Here is an 18,560-nt window from a genome sequence, read left to right on the forward strand (position 1 = left end):
ACATCAACATTTGTTACTGAGCAACATCGGAGATGGGCTTTGGTAACAGAGGGACCATTTCCTAAGATCCGGTTGTCTTTCTTCTTGCAAAGAGTCATGGCTTGTTGCCAAGTTTATAGATGGTCCAAATTATAGCCTAAAATTATTTGTCCATAAATTTTGTAAAAAAAAAAATTTCCTCCATATAAATAAAAATCCTCAGGTTGTTGGAAGATTAGTTTTGTGAATGAAAGCTAAAGTGCTAATCCTAGAGAACAGAGCAGTGCCACCTGGTGTCTAAGCAGGAGCTCTGCTTCATGCCCTGCAGTGAACTGTTGCTCACAGCTTTCTGGCTCACTACAACACCTGCAGTTCCTTGTAGCCAGGATGGAGCTGCAGAGCTTGGAGAGAGGGAGAGGCAATGGGTGGGAGTTTATGCCTGGATGCGGGGAGCAGGGCTGGCAGGGGCTAGACTGGTGGGCTGGGGTGGGGTAGGTTAGCAGTGGGCAGCATGATGTGGGATTCAGTCAGGGGTATCAGGATGTGGGGATGAGTAGAGGACCCCTGTGGTGGAAGCAGCAGGGTATAAAACCACTGCTATAGTCACACAGGCTTGCAGACCATATCATTTTGTCTTTTCCTGATAGTAAAAATGTGTCATTAAAAAAAAGAAAGAATGTCGGTCAGTAAAAAGTTTGCAGCTTATCAGTAAAAAAAAAAAAAAAAATCTTGGATTGGTAATGTTTTTGATTTCTTCTTCACTTAAAAAGTGTTAGTTGCAGATTCACAATCTCCTATGGACCTCATAAAAAATGAGGCCAGATCTAAACTCCACTGATTTGAGAAGAGCTGTGATAGTTTATACCAGCTGAAAATCTTCCCTATGGATTCAATGCCACCCATCAAACACAAACAGTATCATCATGTGGCTTTCTAGGATGCACATGAATCAAGTCCTGTAGGACTTACTGGTGAAGTGCATTTTATTTATTCATTTTTTGTTTAACACTCTTTGCTAGGCCTTTCCTGACATAACTTGCTGCCAGCTGACGTGACCTGAGATACCCAGTCTTATAGGCATGGCAAAGTGAAGTTGCATTAAAATCTCTTTTCCTTTCCCCTCAACATGTCGCATGCACCAAGAATCAGGAGGCAAAGGTACCTGTGGGTTCACCACAGTGTTAAAAGGGGGTAGGGATTATCTCTTGGCAATTTGTGGCTGAATTATCACTTCAGTGTCATACTTCTTGTCCTATAATAGCTGTTACTAATCTGTTTTACTAATAAGTTTTACCATTTAAATATGGGTCAGAAGAAATCAATAAGAATGTACCATGTGTTCTACTCTGCATTACTGTAGCTACTTGTCAGGTACTGTTCTTGGAGACTCCTTTCTTTTCATCTCTTGTCTCATTGTCCTTGTCCAGAATATGGCAGTTATTATGAACATCATTATAATACTACACTGATAACTCTTGGTGAGGCTGAGGATTTGTCAGGTTTTTACATGTCACAAAAAAGTTTTTGAAATGGCCATTTGTCATGGTTAGCAATGAGTTCCTTATCTTGAAGGTAGTCATATGCATAACAAGACTGTCTACTTTTGATTCTTACATTTGCTTGTGTTTGTTTTTACTTGTCCATTTCCTCCTTTCCCATACTGCCCTACCCATATAGAAGGAACTCCCCATAAACATTACAAAGCAACCTCAGTGCCCTGCTTTGTCTTCTTCTTAACATAGGTGTGGTGTGAAGTCTGCAAGAAATTTTACAGTGGTTAGAGAATCAGTGATTTCAGATGAATATGGCCATTCCTGCTGATCAATACCGTCTGAGATACTTTGCACTTGCTATTTCTTTCTGTATCTACCTGTTGTCCTTTGTCTTATGCTAACCTTATGAGTTCCTTGGAACAGAGCACTGTCTTCTATTTGTCTGTGCAACAAGATCTTGTTCTCATGCCAGCATGTTGTAGATGTTAGCATAGAAAATTATAGAGTAATATAGAGAAATATGAATAAACCGTGCTGCTGTTTATCTTCCAAGAAAAAGTTTGTGGCTATATAAAGCATTCAAAGTGCAGCTTTGACAACTCAGATGTTTTCTGCATGTCTGCTGTCAGTTTTCTGCAAGTTTAATAAGCAGTCTAAAGAACAAATCTAATGAAGCTCCATAATTTAAACTGATTATTTCCCATTCCACTTTTGTTGTACCTGTATAATTTTAATAGTCCACTGAAAAACTTCCAGTGATTTCAGATCTGAAGTACATGCTGTTTATCAAACGGAATCCAAATAAAATCTGCTTCATAATGTGTTGGCTGCATAATAATACAGGACTCTTATCTCTTTGTGTTGATACGGAAAACAGGAGAACTGGTGTTATCTGAGTAATTTTCTCTTGCCTAACAAGAAGGAGAAAAATTCTATTTTCTAAGCTGGTATGGGTCACACAATAACGTATCCTAACAGTAGACTACTATGTAAACGGGAGTCCATTCCTTAGACTTTGTCCACACAATTTTAGGCTGAAGACAAAGGTTTTACTTTGTAGCTGCCTTTCAGTTCAGAGTTATGTGGTGTTTTCCTATATAATTTGCATAAAGTCCATAATATATCAAAATTAGCTCTCCAAACTGTTTCTCCTATTCCTGAATAGGCGGCTGCTTCATGGGCTCCAAGAGACCAAGTAAAAAAGGACCCTACTGTGATATGATGGAAAACATCATAATACTTGAGTGTTATCAGTTTATTGTGTACCAGAGCTATGCAGAACAGTACAATAGGCTAATGACAGATCTATTTATTTTGCATTAGGACACACATTTCTATTTAACATTAAAGTACAGTGCCTTACAGTATAACAATAACTTGGGTATTCAAGGGAATGGAGACAACATTTGCATACTAACAATATAGGAGGGGTAGCTACCATTTCACTGAAAGGCAGAATTAGGAGCAGAAACAGCAAGTGTACATTAAATGATTAGAATCATTACTTCCAGGCCATTTAGGAATTCTTTTCATTGGCAGGAGCTGAGCATCATCTTTCATACAGGAGGGAGAAATACACTTCTCCTCCTGTGTATCTTATGTCTCCTTGTAGTGTCTTGTGGGCATTTGTGAAGTTTGATCACGACTGGGAGGGCTGGGTTATGGTTTATAATCCAGTGCTAAGCAGGGGAAGAAGAGAAGAAAATATCTGATGACTGTATTTGTGCTATGGAACAAAAAGAATGAATTATATGGAGGTATCTTGATTTTTGTCTTCCTCTTGCTGGGACAGTTGGGGTGTGCGTGTATGTGTGCATTTATATTTTTGTTCAAAGCATGTGACATAGTTGCTTAGAATAAGAATCTCCACATCTTTCTTTGTTGGAAGTAAAATGTCAGTTCTCTTGTTAGGGAGATACAAATTATATGGTATGTCTCTATTTCATGTTTGAATAAGTATTTTCCCTAGTTCCAGGTTTCTTAAACCAGTATTCATGTTTGCAACTTCAGTGCAAACATACTTATTGTGAACTTATTTACCGGAGTGGTTGTGAAAATCAAACGCACACAGCCCACAAATGCAGACAAAGCAGACTCGGCGTTGAGGTTGAATGGATGTTTATGAAATGTATTTAGTAAATATTTATCCCTTTCTAATTAGTTCTGGAAATGCCAGGCCTCTGAAGTGTAATATATTTACAGTAAGTCAGTTAAATATTTCAGTGTGAATCCTGTGTGTGAGCCCTTTTACGTTCAGTATGAAATTGGTTTGCATAGCTATGTAGATTCTTTGGAAAGGGAACGTGGCCCAAGTTTCAGCTGAGATGATGCAAGTGGCACCAAAGTAAAAACTTTGAAAATTATACAAAATTGTATAATCTAGAACTCAGATGAGTAACAGGTCTCACTTATCATGTGGATTATGCCATGGGCTATTTATTGCCTTAGAGCAGTGGTTCTCAACCTCTTTGGGCTCATGGAGCCCCTTGTTGGATTTAAGGCACCCCATGTTAGACTCAAGGGACCCTCAGGCAATGCTAGCTCTTAGTTTTCACTTGTTTTTCTGACCGCAGAAAATACTGGACTAATTCTTCTGTTGCATAGAATTCAGAAAGATCGTAACAGATCCGAACGTGTTTAATGCTATGGATTCCTAGTTGAAATCTCTGGGTTTATTTTGTGCATCATGTTGGCACTCCTAACAGTGCTTACATTGTGTGGCACCCCATAACACCCTCAAAAAGATGTCATGGCATTTTAGGGTATGGCAGCAGCCTGGTTGAGAGTCAGGACTCTAGATTTAGAGATGGGAGGAAGAACTATCCTGCATATGCCTGCTTCTCTGGGGGTGATGGTACTGTTAGGAACTGTGCTAGATAGTCTTGAAAGGCATTTGTTTTCTTTCTGCCTGCCCCAGAGGCTTTTTCTTTCCCAGTTTAATGCCAAGCCCATATATTTGGGGTTGGATTATGAGTTGCCTTATGTAGTGGCATAGAGGAGTCAAAAGCTATGCTAGACTACTAATAATATTGTGGATTGCAGTATTGGTGGGAGGGCAGCTTCTCTGTTCCCTTTTCTACATAGAAAAACACAACTTAGCCATGTCTTCTCCCAAACTTACTGACATGCTGACCAGCCCAACTGAGCTGGCATGAAAGAAGTAAGTAATTCTAAGAACATGGTAGATTCTGCTTACTTCTCCATGGAATAAGAGAAGGCAGGGATCAAGTGTGTTTGTTCCCACTGGTTTTGCCAAGCTGGCTCATATTGGTGGGCATGGCTGTTTCTCGCCTGAATAGCTATAATGCCTATGAATATCAATGTCTGCATGAATCACAGTTCTTTCTTGAACATTTTTGCAACCATTTTGTCACCCTGGGTATTCCATTTGTTTGCCTAGAAATATGAACATATTTGTAAGCATTAGTAGCTCCTGTGATGAATTCCTTGGTTTCTTTCTTCTTTTGCATCAATGCACTGTGCTATACGTAAGGCAACATCTGTCAGAGAGGAGCTATCCCTGTAATCATTTTTTAATACTGGCCGGCACAAGACTTGCGGTGAGCTTCGCAAGGAGCACGTGAGGTGTGTATTAAAGTTAATCTTGCTCATATTGAATCCTTTTGTATGATTCTTCTCTACAGATAGTAATTTTTTACCCAGGAGAATTTCTTTTCATTTTGTTCTGAAATGAAAACAAGTAGCTACGGAGTTGATTTGGATTATATTGATTAAAATTTATTTTCCTCCAGTAAAGTCAAATTGAGTTTTCTCACAATATTAATTCTGTGATGATATTGAAGCTCCATGTAAGAGGACCACAGGAGAAAAGGCAGTACAAATAGGTCTAATATTGAAGTGCAGTATACCTAAACATATTTTTCTTTCTCTTTCCCTTAAATATTTAGAGGTGCTTTTGTTCCTTCTGAACATTTGAATTACTCTGTCTCCTCAGAAAACAGAATTGGCTAAATCCCTAAATAGGATTCCCTAGGTTTTAAAGGGGGGGAAGTGGTATATTCCATTAGCTGTTTTATGTGCACTAATGGCCAAATCTCCAGTTTGAAAAGCTTGGACCAAACAAACTTCTAAAAGGTGAACATTTTTTCTGCAGATTTTCACCATCTTTTATACTGTGTTGGTATGAGTGAGCACCAGAGAGGAGAGGCAGGACCTAATGAGGCTGAGGAGGGGAGGAGTTAATTGACCAACACCTAATAAAAAAATACTTGGTTTGTTACAAATTTTGAATGACGTCTGTGGCTTAGTCCTCATTTCACTCTCCCGTGTTCTTATGTTTTATGGCTAACTGACATCCTACATAGAAGAGGTACATTGGGCATTATTTTTTAGTCGGTCGGTCAGTCAGTTGGTCTGGTAGTCAGTCCCGAGACTGCACCGACAGTTGGGGCACCTTTGATATAGCAATAAATTTCCTCCGTTCTTTTTGGTCTTTTCCAGTCTTTATACAATCAGTCGGTTTTAATCCCATCCAGTCATTGATGTTAGTTAGTGGTCCAGCTCATCCTAGGTTTTCTTCTTCTTTGTCCAGAGCACTCTGCAGGCTGGTATTAGTAAGGGTGCTTGGCCTTCTTGTTACATGTCCATCTTGTTACTGCCTCTTTCTTCTTATGATTTTGAATAAGGGTTCATATTTGCTGACTTTTTGTCTGATTTGATCTTTCACAGATTCATTTGTTCTGTGTGCAGTGTAGGGCATGCTTAGAAGTCATCTGAAACACTACATTTTAAAGGTTTCAATTAACTTTTCTAGTGTCCTAGTGAGTGTCCAGGTCTCAGAGCCATTGAGAGTTGTTGAAATGACAACCGGATATAGTTGGTGGAGTTTTGTTTTCATTGTGATGTTGCTGCTAGTCCAGATTGTCTTCAGCTTTGCTAGTTGTCCAGTGAAAATGGCTATTTTTGTTTTTACTTCTATTTCTGATGCAGCATCTTCTGTGATGATTGCTCCAAGGTATTTAAAGTGTGTTTATTTTTTCTAGCTTCTCATTACCAATTTTTACTGATGTGTCATCATTGTTACTGGATGATGTTGTCATTACTGTGCTCTTCTCCACACTAATTTCCATCCCATATCTCTTTGTAGCCTTACAGCCTTTCTGTTATTTCGTTAAGCTCTTCTGCAGTTCCAGTTATTTGATCAATGTCATCAGCAAAACAGATGGGTTTTTTTCACTCATTTCTATCATTTACCCATTAGGAACTCTTCTCCATTCAAAGTTTGTAGAGTTGGGATTTTTGGGTCCAGGACAAAAGTTTCATAGCTGGTAGGGTCAGAAGGGACCTGAGCAGATCATCAAGTCCAACCCTCTGCCATGGGCAGGAAAGAGTACTGGGGTCAAACGGCCCCGGCTAGATGATTATCTAGCCTACTTTTGAAGACCGCCGGGTAGGAGCGAGCACCACTTCCCTTGGAAGTTGGTTCCAGATCCTAGCCGCCCTGACTGTAAAGTAGCGCCTCCTAATATCTAGCCTGAATCTCCCCTCAGTCAACTTATGGCCATTATTCCTCGTTACTCCTGGCTCAGGGGAACAGGGACTCTCCCATAGCCTGCTGGTCCCCCTTGGCCAGTTTGTAGATGGCCACCAGATCCCCCCTCAGCCTCCTCTTGTGGAGGCTGAATAGGTTCAGGTCCCGTAGCTTCTGCTCGTAGGGCCTGCCCTGCTGCCCCCTGATCATGCAAGTGGCCCTCCTCTGGACCCTCTCGATGCATTATACCTGGATATGAAATATACAACTGGGGTAACAATAAAACATCCAAATCCCATAGTCTCTTGAATTTTTCCTAAACTATTTTTCATTATGAAATGCTCCATGATAGTGCAAGTGACGTGATATGGGGAAACATGGTTGGCAATTATTTGGAATGATCTATGCAAGTCAAACACATCCGCGCTTCCATAGCACCTTCTTAATGTCCTGTGTAATCAGGCACTTTCTGTCTGTTGTTTCATAAGCACTCAGTTGAATTTGCCCTTGCACCTGTTACTGATATAGGAGCTTAGAATTTTAGAACTGAAAGACAAGCAATATCTCTGGTTTATTCTTCAGTTGTCAGCCTGTTTTCACTTTGTTCTTCAATTGACTTTGGACAATTCAGGTAGCCTGGATGGTTTTGTTGTATGGGCCTTTTCTTTATGCAGTTCAAGTGAGAAACAAGTACGTGAGGCATCTGGGTAGGCAGGGGAAAAGAGTGCTTTGAACCTGTAGCCCAGAAAGACTCAAAATGACAGTGTAGAGACATTTGTCTATGGCTCCCATGCTGCATTGAGTTTTTTGGGGTGTAACCATATACATACCACTCTGATTCCTCTGTAATGATACACGAACACTTGAGGTGAAAATCTTGAGTATGCCTAGTGTTGAAATAAATAAATGAGAGGTAGTCTCTTTGCATGCTGGTTGGGATCTGGCTAAGGTGAGGCCCACAACCACTCAGATCTATGGGAAGCAGTCCTGCCTCATGAAGCCAAAATGAGCTTAACCCTTGGTAGGACCACAAAAAGCTCCAGGTTTTCCATTGCCAAAAGTCAGCTATTGGATGTCTCATCTACTGTATATATGTGAAATGACAAAAATACCTTTGAGGAAATGAACACTCCAAGATAAGTTTTAAATTCTCAGTAATAAGCCTTCACCCTCACCTTTTAACAAAGGCGAATATTTAACTGGGGCCCAAGTGGTAGCCTTAACTTTATTTCATAGCTTCTGTTGGTTTCAGCAAGATTTTTCACACACTTTTCCTTTCTTTCTATGTAATGAAGTCTGAGTTTATGAAAAACAGAGTCTGATGCTTCAAGTAGCAAGGTACCATAGCACTGCTGGTGGTAGAACTACTGAAAGAGGTAATAATGCCTACTGGCATTTGTTACTAGTTTTCTCCAACTGTGCTGCCCACGTTCACTCCAGTGCTAGGAATAGATGCTTTGTATCCACTTAGGCAATACAGCCTGATTTTTAAAAAAGAAACCATGAACTATATAGCATGTGGTACCGAGGAGTAACGATTATGAAAAGAATTAGTAGACAGAAAGCTGCTGAAGGGTGTAGGACTATAAAATTAGAAAGAAAATGGTAGTTACAGACATTGTTTGATTTTTTTACTGGTTCAGGACAGAAAATCCACAAAGGGTTTAAAGTTGGAGGATGCTAGTGACTTGTAAAAGGGAGAAAATAGGGTTTTTTTTCTTTTAACAAATACTTTTTTTGACATAAAAATGCAAACGAGAGAGTGTTGACAGTTTTCCAACTGCTTTGTTTTGGACATAGATAACTAGTCTACCACTCCTAGTTTAAGTTCAAAATTGTTCTCTAACAAAATAAGGAAATGCTGCCTTTGGCCATTGGGTGTAGATACCTAATCCCTCACCTGACAAAGGGTTCACCTTGCAACTATTTCATGGCAACAGTTCTGTTTCTTCATTGCTGCTGTTACCCTCTTCAAACAAGCCTGTTAATATCTCTTGGCTGTGCTTTGGCTGAGCAGATGCACAAAAGGAAAGCTGGCATGCTAGTTGCATACCTCATAGGTTGCAGATATCCTATCAGCTCTTCTCATTGCTGATTTCAAAGGAGGGCAATAAAAACGTTTGCGTAGAGGGTTTGAGACATAGGGAATATTTTACGTAGGGAACTGCTTGCTCATGTCCTTGCTTTAATCTCAAGATTGCAAACTTATTTAAGAAGAACATTTTTTTTTTTGTTGCTGTGCTTGATGCTTTCCACCTTACTAGTTCTGTTGTATCTAGAATGTATCCTAATGCAATTTACAGTGATCTCTGGACTGCTCTAGTTTTCATCCGGTCACCAGCAAGTGGAGGCCCTCAGGGGCATTCTCACCTTATCTACTTATCGTTGTCCACAGCCCTGCACAGGCCAAGGGTGATAGAAACTGTCCCAATGGCTTGTCTCTATGGTCTCTAAAAATGACAATAGACTTAATTAGTCTCTTTCTGTAGTCCAGTGAAAATTACCATATTAAACTTATTTGTTTGGTTTTGGGAGAACAAATACAGCAGCAAACGCGTCTTATCTTGGCAAATAATTTTGCCTTGGGGGACACATTTTGCCAGGGTTTAATGTCCCATATTGTACACCTCTGCATAAATTACTATAGGAGGTCAAAATTGATCAGCTAGAATTGTAGTTATACCCTGAAGTTTCACTGAAAAATACTGTAGTTCTCAATTTCGCTGTCCACATTCACCATTCTGAAGCACAGAAATAAGATCATATCATCTCATTGGGACCAATTTTCTTTTGTCACATTTAAGCAGTGCAGAGGTTTCAATGATTTAATAGCTATATTTCACTGCTTAACAAGAGAAACACCATAATATTTCTCTACTTGTTACAAGTGTCCTTCTCCTGGTGCTCTATTATTAACTATAGATTAGCTTTTTTGAAAAGAAAGCTATCTTGTTTTGATGTCTTAGATATTTCCTGTTCTCCTGAGCAGCTCTGCAGAACTTCCTCTCCTTTTTCCAAACTGCAAGGCTAAAATTTCGGACCAAAATATTTTTTAAAAAGAAACTATATTATTAAATTATTCTTTTTAACAGCAAGACTGGGATTTTCCAAGGGGCCTTACAGGAATGAAGCACTGATTGATTCTTGTTGGAAAGTAAATAGGATTTTGGTACTTTATTCCTCTGGGGTCTGAAAATCTAGATTCTAAAGGATCTAATACTATTTTAGTGACAGAGCTGGACTTTACAGATCCAACTGGGTGCATCTACACATGCACTTCAATGTTCAGTAGCCTATTCTACTGTGCATTAGAGCGTCACATCAAAAACTGTGCTAATATGCCAAGGCACAGTAAAATTAGGCTACTGCACATTAAGCATCACTTAAAAAGAGCGTGCTTTTGCTACTGTGCATTAGGGCAGCCTAAAGAGCATTTAGCTAGTACTTCACATTAGAGGTACTAAACTTAATGTACACTAGGAAAAGTGCATTAATGAGCATGTAGACACACCCCTGATGTTTGTGAAGTTTGTCTGTTGATTTTAATGGGAACTGGCTCGGATCATTCCTACAAGTGATTGCCGTCAGTGCCCCACAGGTGGAACTGAGAATCTCAGTCAATCAGATACACTTTTGCATCTTCCTCCTCCTTAGCGTGCAGTGGAGCAAACAGGAGCTTCCCCCCCCCCACCCAGGGTGCATCCAGATAAGCATGGTTGCAGTGCCACATGCCACGCAGTCTGGTGTTTTCAGTATTGCAAGGGCATGCTGCCCGAGCATGTGCTGTGCTGGGTTTTTTTTCCATGTGTTTTTTGCATCTCTGTATCTCTAGGGGTCAGAAAACGCCTTGGAAAAAAACAATGGTGCAACACACGCTCAGCCAGTGTGCACTGCTGAAAGTGGAGCCGGGCCACCCAGAGACATGCTGCGGATGCCGGCTAGGCTCCATGCAGCAGAATTGCCACAGCTGCAGCCATGGGTTGACCCCAGGTAAGGGTGATCCCCTATCCCACCTGCGGCAACTTGCCGTGTGCCAAAACACGCATGGCATGGGTGTTCCCTGGGAACAAGCAGCAGCAGCACAAGGTGTGCCACGGCTGCTTGCTCCTGGGAAACCAAACATCCACACACATCTGGACACAACCCCACAGTGCAACAATATCTTTATGAGTACCCCTGTTGGTTTGTCTCTGGTAAATAAAGTGGCTACAAGGTGGATTTTTTTCAAACTTTTTTCAAATTCCTGTAATAGCTGCTGGTTTAATTGTGTATCTGTTGACTGAAGGTTAATGGCTATGTGCCAAAGAAGGTTATGGTCCTGTACCAGTTTCTAGGAAAACTCGCACTTCTAGTTCTCTTCCTTACAGGACAAAATCTGCAACTCAGGGTGCTTCTTTGGGCTGGAAGGAAATGATGTGCCAGAAATTTTTGAGTAAGCCAAAGACTCGCATGTTCTTTTCTGTGAGAGAGTAAGTCCCGCTTCTTATCACAGTTCTGTTTGCAATATTCTCTTTACAGTGGGATACCAACCTTTCTCTTAACCATGCAGTGCAGGCATAGTGTCTGTAATGATTTCAGTCTGTCACCATAGAACTGTGATATTGCCAATTCAATGGCATTACTTCACTGTAGAAACTTTGTGACTTATGAAGCATTGAACTCTTTTTTAAAAATATCCCACTATAAATGACACCTAGCAGCAGGGGCAAGAAAGCATGCTGATAGTGCTGCGATAAGAAATTTGAAACGTGCATATTATATGTCTATAGATGAAGATTAAAGTAATAGCACTAAGATAGGTGATATTTTATTCATAATAATTTCTTAGACTGGACCTTTTGAACCTCACATGTTTAGGTTCTTTTTGTATGATTTTATTTTCATTTTTTATATCTGTCTCTTGTCAGAACAAAGGGACAAGAAGTACAATCTAAAATGCTAGAAAAACAGCTGTTCACAAGAAATTTGTAGTATGGAACTGTTTCAAAGGCATCACATTTTTCACTTGCTCTTGTTGTCTTGTCTGGTTTTGTAGACTCAAGCGATTCAGATAATTTGGATAAATATTTGCATTGTTTGAACTGAATCCAGACCTGGACTTTTAGGCTCTGATTTTTCAAAGCTGCCTAGCTTAATTTTAATAATCTAAATATTCCATTCACCTTTGAAAATACAAGCCGAAGCTGTATGTTTTGTAGCAGTTACTATTTAGAAAGTATCATTGCAAACAAAGGGTTTTGTGTCTCTTGTGGAAAGCGTCCATACACGTATTTAGACATGGTTCCAATAGCTATTTCTTGACTGGTTGTGGCTACTACATTTTGCCTACAGACTTTTCAGGAATAAGAGAACTTAACTGTACTGGCCCATAAAAAACATGCCTCTGTGATTTTCACTAAACTTTATGCAACCCATAAAATATCTTTTGTCTGTGACTGGGAGTACAAGGATAATGTTTGCACAATGAACATCTGACATTGTCAATGGTAATGTATAATGTCTGTTGGCAGAGTTGTCTGTAAAGATTTTTTTGGCAGCCAGCTATCACCTCTATTTCACTCAGAACTCATGTCTGTCATGGGAGAGGAAGAACAATGGGTTGTATTAAAGTTGGCTACAGGCTGTATCATTTTTTTTCTTCTTTTTCTAGCCTTTTTGGTAACTGCTGGTAGCAACTTGCGCAGAACCATAGTGTTTTCCAGCCTTCCTTAAATAACTATGGATACAGAGGAGCTTTGTAGAAACTCTCCTAGAGACAAAATTATTGTGAAAAATAATCAACTGCTGTCATAAACATCTAAATATGATTTGTCTCAAATGACAGCCAGGGATCCTGGTAGTCTGTGATAAAAAATTGAAAATTCCCGGATAAAAAACTTAAAATCCATGATTAAAATGAAAGGCCCTCACTCCCCCCACCAGATCCCATGGCTCTGCTTGTGCCCCTCACAGCCACCCCACAGTCCCCCCCACCCTTGCTGGTGCCTGTTGCCTCCCACCCACAGCCCCCTGCTCCCCCAGCCCTGCCAGAGGTGCCCCAAGCTGCCAGAGCTATGGGGCCAGGAACCCAGGTCCACAGCCACCTGCCCCAGCAGCAGCTGTAGCAGAGCAGAGCCTGGCACCCAGGTCTCCCCATTGCTGTCTGCCTGCTGCAGGTTTGGGTGGGGGGGGCAGTTCCCCACCGCTGCATGCAGTCCTGTGAGTGGGGAGCAGGGAGAGCCATGCTCCCTAGATCTGTGTGCAAGGTGGGCGGGGCTTCTGCCCTGCTGCCTTCCCCTGAGGCCTCCACAGCCCAGTGGGTGTGACTTAGCACTGCAGGGCAGAGCAGGGCTGTGCAGGGATCTTCTTGCCACTGCGAGCTCCATGCTGCCCTGGCGAGGCATCCCCTGTGCACACAACAGCAGTGAGGAGCACAACCAGTGGTGATGAATAGGGGGCACACGTGGGTGCATATTCACCCCCTGTATATGTAGCGGTGTACCCCCTGCTAAAAGGCAGCGCCAGCACTATTGGCAGTGCCTCTGGGCAGTCTCCACTCAACACCCCTGGAGGCATTTGCGGGCCATCCCTGACTGCCCCCTGCTACTACCGATGTTGCTGGTGATGCCTGCAGGTGGTTGCCAACCTGAGGCTGGTGCTTGCCACTGCCTCCTGCTGCTGGCATCTGTGGGAGCTCCCTGCTCCCTACCACCGGGCTCTCGCCACTGCCAGCAGAGCTGTGCACCCCCGCAGATGCTGTCAGTGGTGCGGGGGGTGGCTAGCATCAACCAGGGGGCGGTGACCACCCACAGATGCCACCGACACCGCGAGCACCCGGGGGGTGAGCAGCGACTGCCCACAGGGCGCCTTTTCATAAGAGGTGCACCGCCACACTCAGAGGGTGCACATGCACCCTCTATGCATTGCCAGTGGGTGCTGGAGAAGGCCGCCAGCCCACTGCTGCTGCTGTCTGTAGTCAAGCCTGGCTCCACATGCAGGACAGGAGCAGCTGTGGAGCAAACCTCCCACCCCTTGCAGCTCAGGTCGAGACAGCGGTGATTGGGAGGGATGGGGAGCAAAGGGAACATGCAGCTGAGCGCAAAGAGGGAGGGAAGATTCTTACCTTCTCGAAAGGACTTAAAATAAGTCTCCTGCTGCTACTTGTTTGGTGTGGTCTATTCATCCTGGGATGGAGCTGGGAGGCTGGGAGACAAGGTGCAGCCATTCCTACAGAAGTTGAGATATAAACTAATGTGTATATATATCAAATTTAGATATGGGTAATATAAATGTTCTGGTTAACCAAATATTTTAGTTGATTTTAGTTACAATATTTTATTAGTTAAATATTTTATTTAGTTAAAATATTTAGTTAATTTTCATTAAAATATTTTAGTTAAAATTCTGGTTAAACTAGTTAACCAAATATTTTAAAAGACTAAAACTAATATGATATTACCAGTCCGTGTTCTTTTCCCAGTGGGTTCCAAAACATCCATTAAATGTATGTTAAAAAAAAAAAAAGACAAAAATTCAACATAGAACTTTCAAGAGAGGGAGGTCATCACCCAAAAGCGCATCTATCTATAAATTGGAATTGATTCAGTCTGAGTGTATTTACAGACAAAGTAGAAATAAAGGTTTTGGGGGAAATTCACTGTTTCAAGGCCACACAAACAAGTTGCATATAAATTCTACTTTTTGTAGCTACAAAGAAAAAGATAAAGAACGTAAATACTTGACAGCAGCCTCCATGTTTACCTCTTGCTTGATTATTTTACTAAAATGGCTCAAAAATTCTTTAAAAAAAAAACCCTGTAACTTTTAACTCTTTTCTGATCTTCAGTTAAAATCAATCCAGGCTGTTTAAGCAGTGAGCTTCTGCTTTAGAAATTGGCCATAGCAACCAGGATGGTGCTGAGGGCACTTTTACATGTGCTCTGGAGTGAGGAGGGGGGTGCTCCAAAGGCTGCTCTTAAAGCACCATTGCATCTCATGTATCAGCATCCCCACACTTAAAAATGGAAGTTGGGGCTCTTGAACTAAAGCTTGTTTGACAAGCATTATTTCAAGTGCCCCTACCACCATTTTTAAGTTTAGGGACAATGATACCTGAAATGCAGGAGGCTGCTTCAGCGCAGTGATTGTCATGCTCCAGCAGACTCGATCAAGTGAGTCTGCTCCAATGCACTGTAATTACAGTGTGTCAGAGCAGCCTCCATACTTGTTAGTGGCATAGCATGGGTCTCTGGTGCCTCTGGCCTAATGCTTCCATTTTTGCACGCCCCCCCCCCATCCACAGCCAGTCAGGGGGGTGGCCAGTGGCCAATCACCAAGCCCAGAAACGCTAGCAGTGAAACCGGAAGTGCTGCTGGAAGACCGAGTACCCCTGGAGGACCTGGCTGGTGCCCACCCCCAGGCTGGCACCTAGGGGCATGGCCCACCCTCCTGCTCCCCCATTGCTACACTAATGGTACTTGTGTATAGCTCCCTGAGATTCTCAGGCTCACCAGTTGGCTGGTGGTGCTTGTTTATAGTTAACCTCTCTTTGGTTTCTGTGACCCCAAAATGTGTAATGATCACTTGACAAAACAGCTATGGTTTCTTGTCCAGGATGAGTCACTGAGGTCATCCTAACTTTTGTTGTTTTTGCATATGCTTGTCTTTATACCCTATGTGAACATGTTCAATCCTTAATTTACCTGTGACCTACTTTGAGGACAGAGGTGATTGTTCTTGCAACTGTCTAATCACTGCTGTTCGGGTGCAGTGCTGATTACAGACCCCGCCATCAACAGCAGTCTCTGTGAAAGATGGTTGTGGGATCTCCTTGCCTGCCAAGCACTTCACATAGCTGAAATTATGCTTTTTGTAGATGTTCAGAAAACGGTAGTTTTTTTCCTTATCTTGAATATAACTTTATGTGTGAAAATTGACCATGAAATTGGACTTTAGAGATACTAAATTGCATTTTTTGTTGTTCAAAAAAAGTTGCAATTGTAAACAAAATATGTCATTCTGTTGCCTAGAGAAGATGGTCCAAAATTCTGTTTTGAATCCGTGCGACTGCTTTCCACCCATCTAGTATCAAAGCAAGGAAGAGGAGAAACATTAGTAGGTCATTTGGATAACTTTGGGGAAGGTGTGTGTGCAACTTGCATAACTAACAACTGGCTTCAGAAAGGATAATGGATATTTCTACAGCCAATAGGGAACTGGATTTAAATGTCTATTGCCGCCTCTAATATAGAGATCCAGCTGCTGAGTCAGGATCTGAGGTTAGTGCGTGACTTTGACACTCCTTGGCAAACCTTGTATAAATCAATCAATTGATGATTTCCTTTGTTCCTCTGATCCATAAATGTTGATTTAAAAAAAAAATTGTGACAAGTAAGTAAACTAAATAATTTCTCTGTTGTATAAAACAATGCAATGGAGATAGTATAATACTAAGTGTACTTTGTGGCCTGTTTGCCACAGGAAGTAAGTTATATAATAGGCTTGCTGTCCTTTATTACAGAGAAATTTTAAAAAAGCAGGGGTGCTGGATAACATTGGCATGGAAAAGGTTGTAGGGGATAAAATATCAATTTTTTTCCCCCTCCATTTTTAAAATTTGAATGAAATCATAAGGTAGTATTTAAATAACAGCACGTGGCATGGTATTTCCATGCTTCTGTGTATTATGGACTTTCTCCAAATTTGACTGAGATCAGTGGAAGTATTTCTATTGATTTAAATTGTTTTTTGGAGCAGACCCTATGTAATAATCTTTCTGTCTTCTGTTTTCCGTCCTGGTGATAGACCTGCCAAATCACTAAGGTGTATAATTTTTACGATGGTGTCAAGCCTGCCACCACACACCAAAAATATTCCCTTTGGTCTCAGGGGAGGTACTTGTGGAGTACTCAGGGGAGGTACTCATGGAGTTGAATAGCCCTTTGGCTATTCACCCTCAATGTGGTTGGAAAAATCACTCCTAGTGAAGCAAAAATATACCCAAGCTGCAAACTTCCCACCTGAATCTAGATTTTGAACTTCACAAAGAGTCGTTGTTTCAAATCTAGGGTGTAGATCATTAAAGAAATCTGGTAAGGGCCAACCATGAAAGAAAGCTCCATCCCCAGATTTGTCCATAGGTTAAAAAATAGAGTTTTTTGGTCTAGAGTGTTTATTTCAGGAATTTTCCTGGGAAGTGATAAATTCCAGAGAATGAGGACATTTATCCTTTTATTGAGCGGTGTGATTGTAACTTAAGGGATGAAGCTGGGCAATTTTTCTTTTTTTATCATAAATTTGTCATCTATATAGTTTGGACTCTGCAGTTTCAAGTCAAAGATTGTTTGGTTGTGTATTCCCCTTGCAATAAATCATTCAGATTTTTCTTTTATCTCAGCCCGCGCAGGAGTACTTCCCTTCCGTTTAAATTGTGTAAGGCCCTCATTACTGTAGTTCCAGAATGCCTCATTAAAGGCATTCTCCTACCACCCCTGGGGCAGGAAAGCTTTTAGCCCCAATTTGCAGGTGAGGAGCTGCAGTACAGAATAAATGACTTGCCCAAGGTCACACAGGAGATACGTGGCTGAGCCAGGACTTTAACCCAGGTCTACTCTGCTGCTTCATCCTCTCTACAACCCTTCCTTATTACAGAGGCATTCACTATAAAAAGGCACTGTGCACCTAAAGAGCTATGCATGAACAGTAGGAGTTACATTTTAAACATATTTGCCTGTACAGCTGATGGGGCATAGCCTTTCTCCAAACCCACAGATAGATTATAAGAGAAGGAGCAGGATCTGGGGTCCATTGCGTAGCCTGCATTAAAAAAAGGAAACCCATTTCTGAAGGTGTGTGGGAGTGTGTGTCTTTTAAATAAAAGATGGAAGATGGGCATTTATGCAAGATGTCCAAACCCCAAACATTTACTATACCCAATTCCACATTAAATGGGTGTTAGTCCCCAACATTTTAGTTTATTGAGAGACTGGTGAGAAGTAAGTCCTCAAAACACCAGTTTATTGACAAGAATTGTTATGGGTATAGGCAAATAATAATAAAAACAAGGTGTAAAACCCCGGAAGCCAGAAGCATGGCTTTGTTATTCAGTAAAGATTCAAGTTAATTGTTTGCTAGGTAATTGCCATGTTCCCAAATGAGCATTCAGCAAGCAATGGGAGACTCGATGAGGAAAAAAGTAGGGCCAAACACATGACATATTCTGAGCACAACAGGAAATGAGTGAATGCTGTAAGAGTCAGGATAAATGAGAGACAAACCATTGATGGAAAAGAACAAGTTTTACTTACACACTTGTGGAGGTACACATGGGATTTGGGTAGGTGTACAAAGTTAAGGAGGGTGAAGGGCATTAGTGTGTATCAGTAAGTGGCAAGTAAATGGTGGTAACCTGTTCCTGTTTATTCTGGGTAAGCTGCCTTGGTTTAGCTTTTACTTACTGTGGAAGAGGAGCAGCCAGGTAGTTACCGTGGATCAGGCTCCACGGTAAATTGCACCTGCCCCCACCTTGTTTTTAATTAAAATTAATTGCAATTTGTTGATCTACTCTTACCTATAGATATGCCTGAGGCAAATCCCCACATTCGTACGATTTTGAGCTT

The sequence above is a fragment of the Crocodylus porosus genome, unplaced genomic scaffold (genome assembly GCF_001723895.1).
Source record: "Crocodylus porosus isolate Cpor-Errol unplaced genomic scaffold, CroPor_comp1, whole genome shotgun sequence".
Classification (NCBI taxonomy): domain Eukaryota; kingdom Metazoa; phylum Chordata; order Crocodylia; family Crocodylidae; genus Crocodylus; species Crocodylus porosus.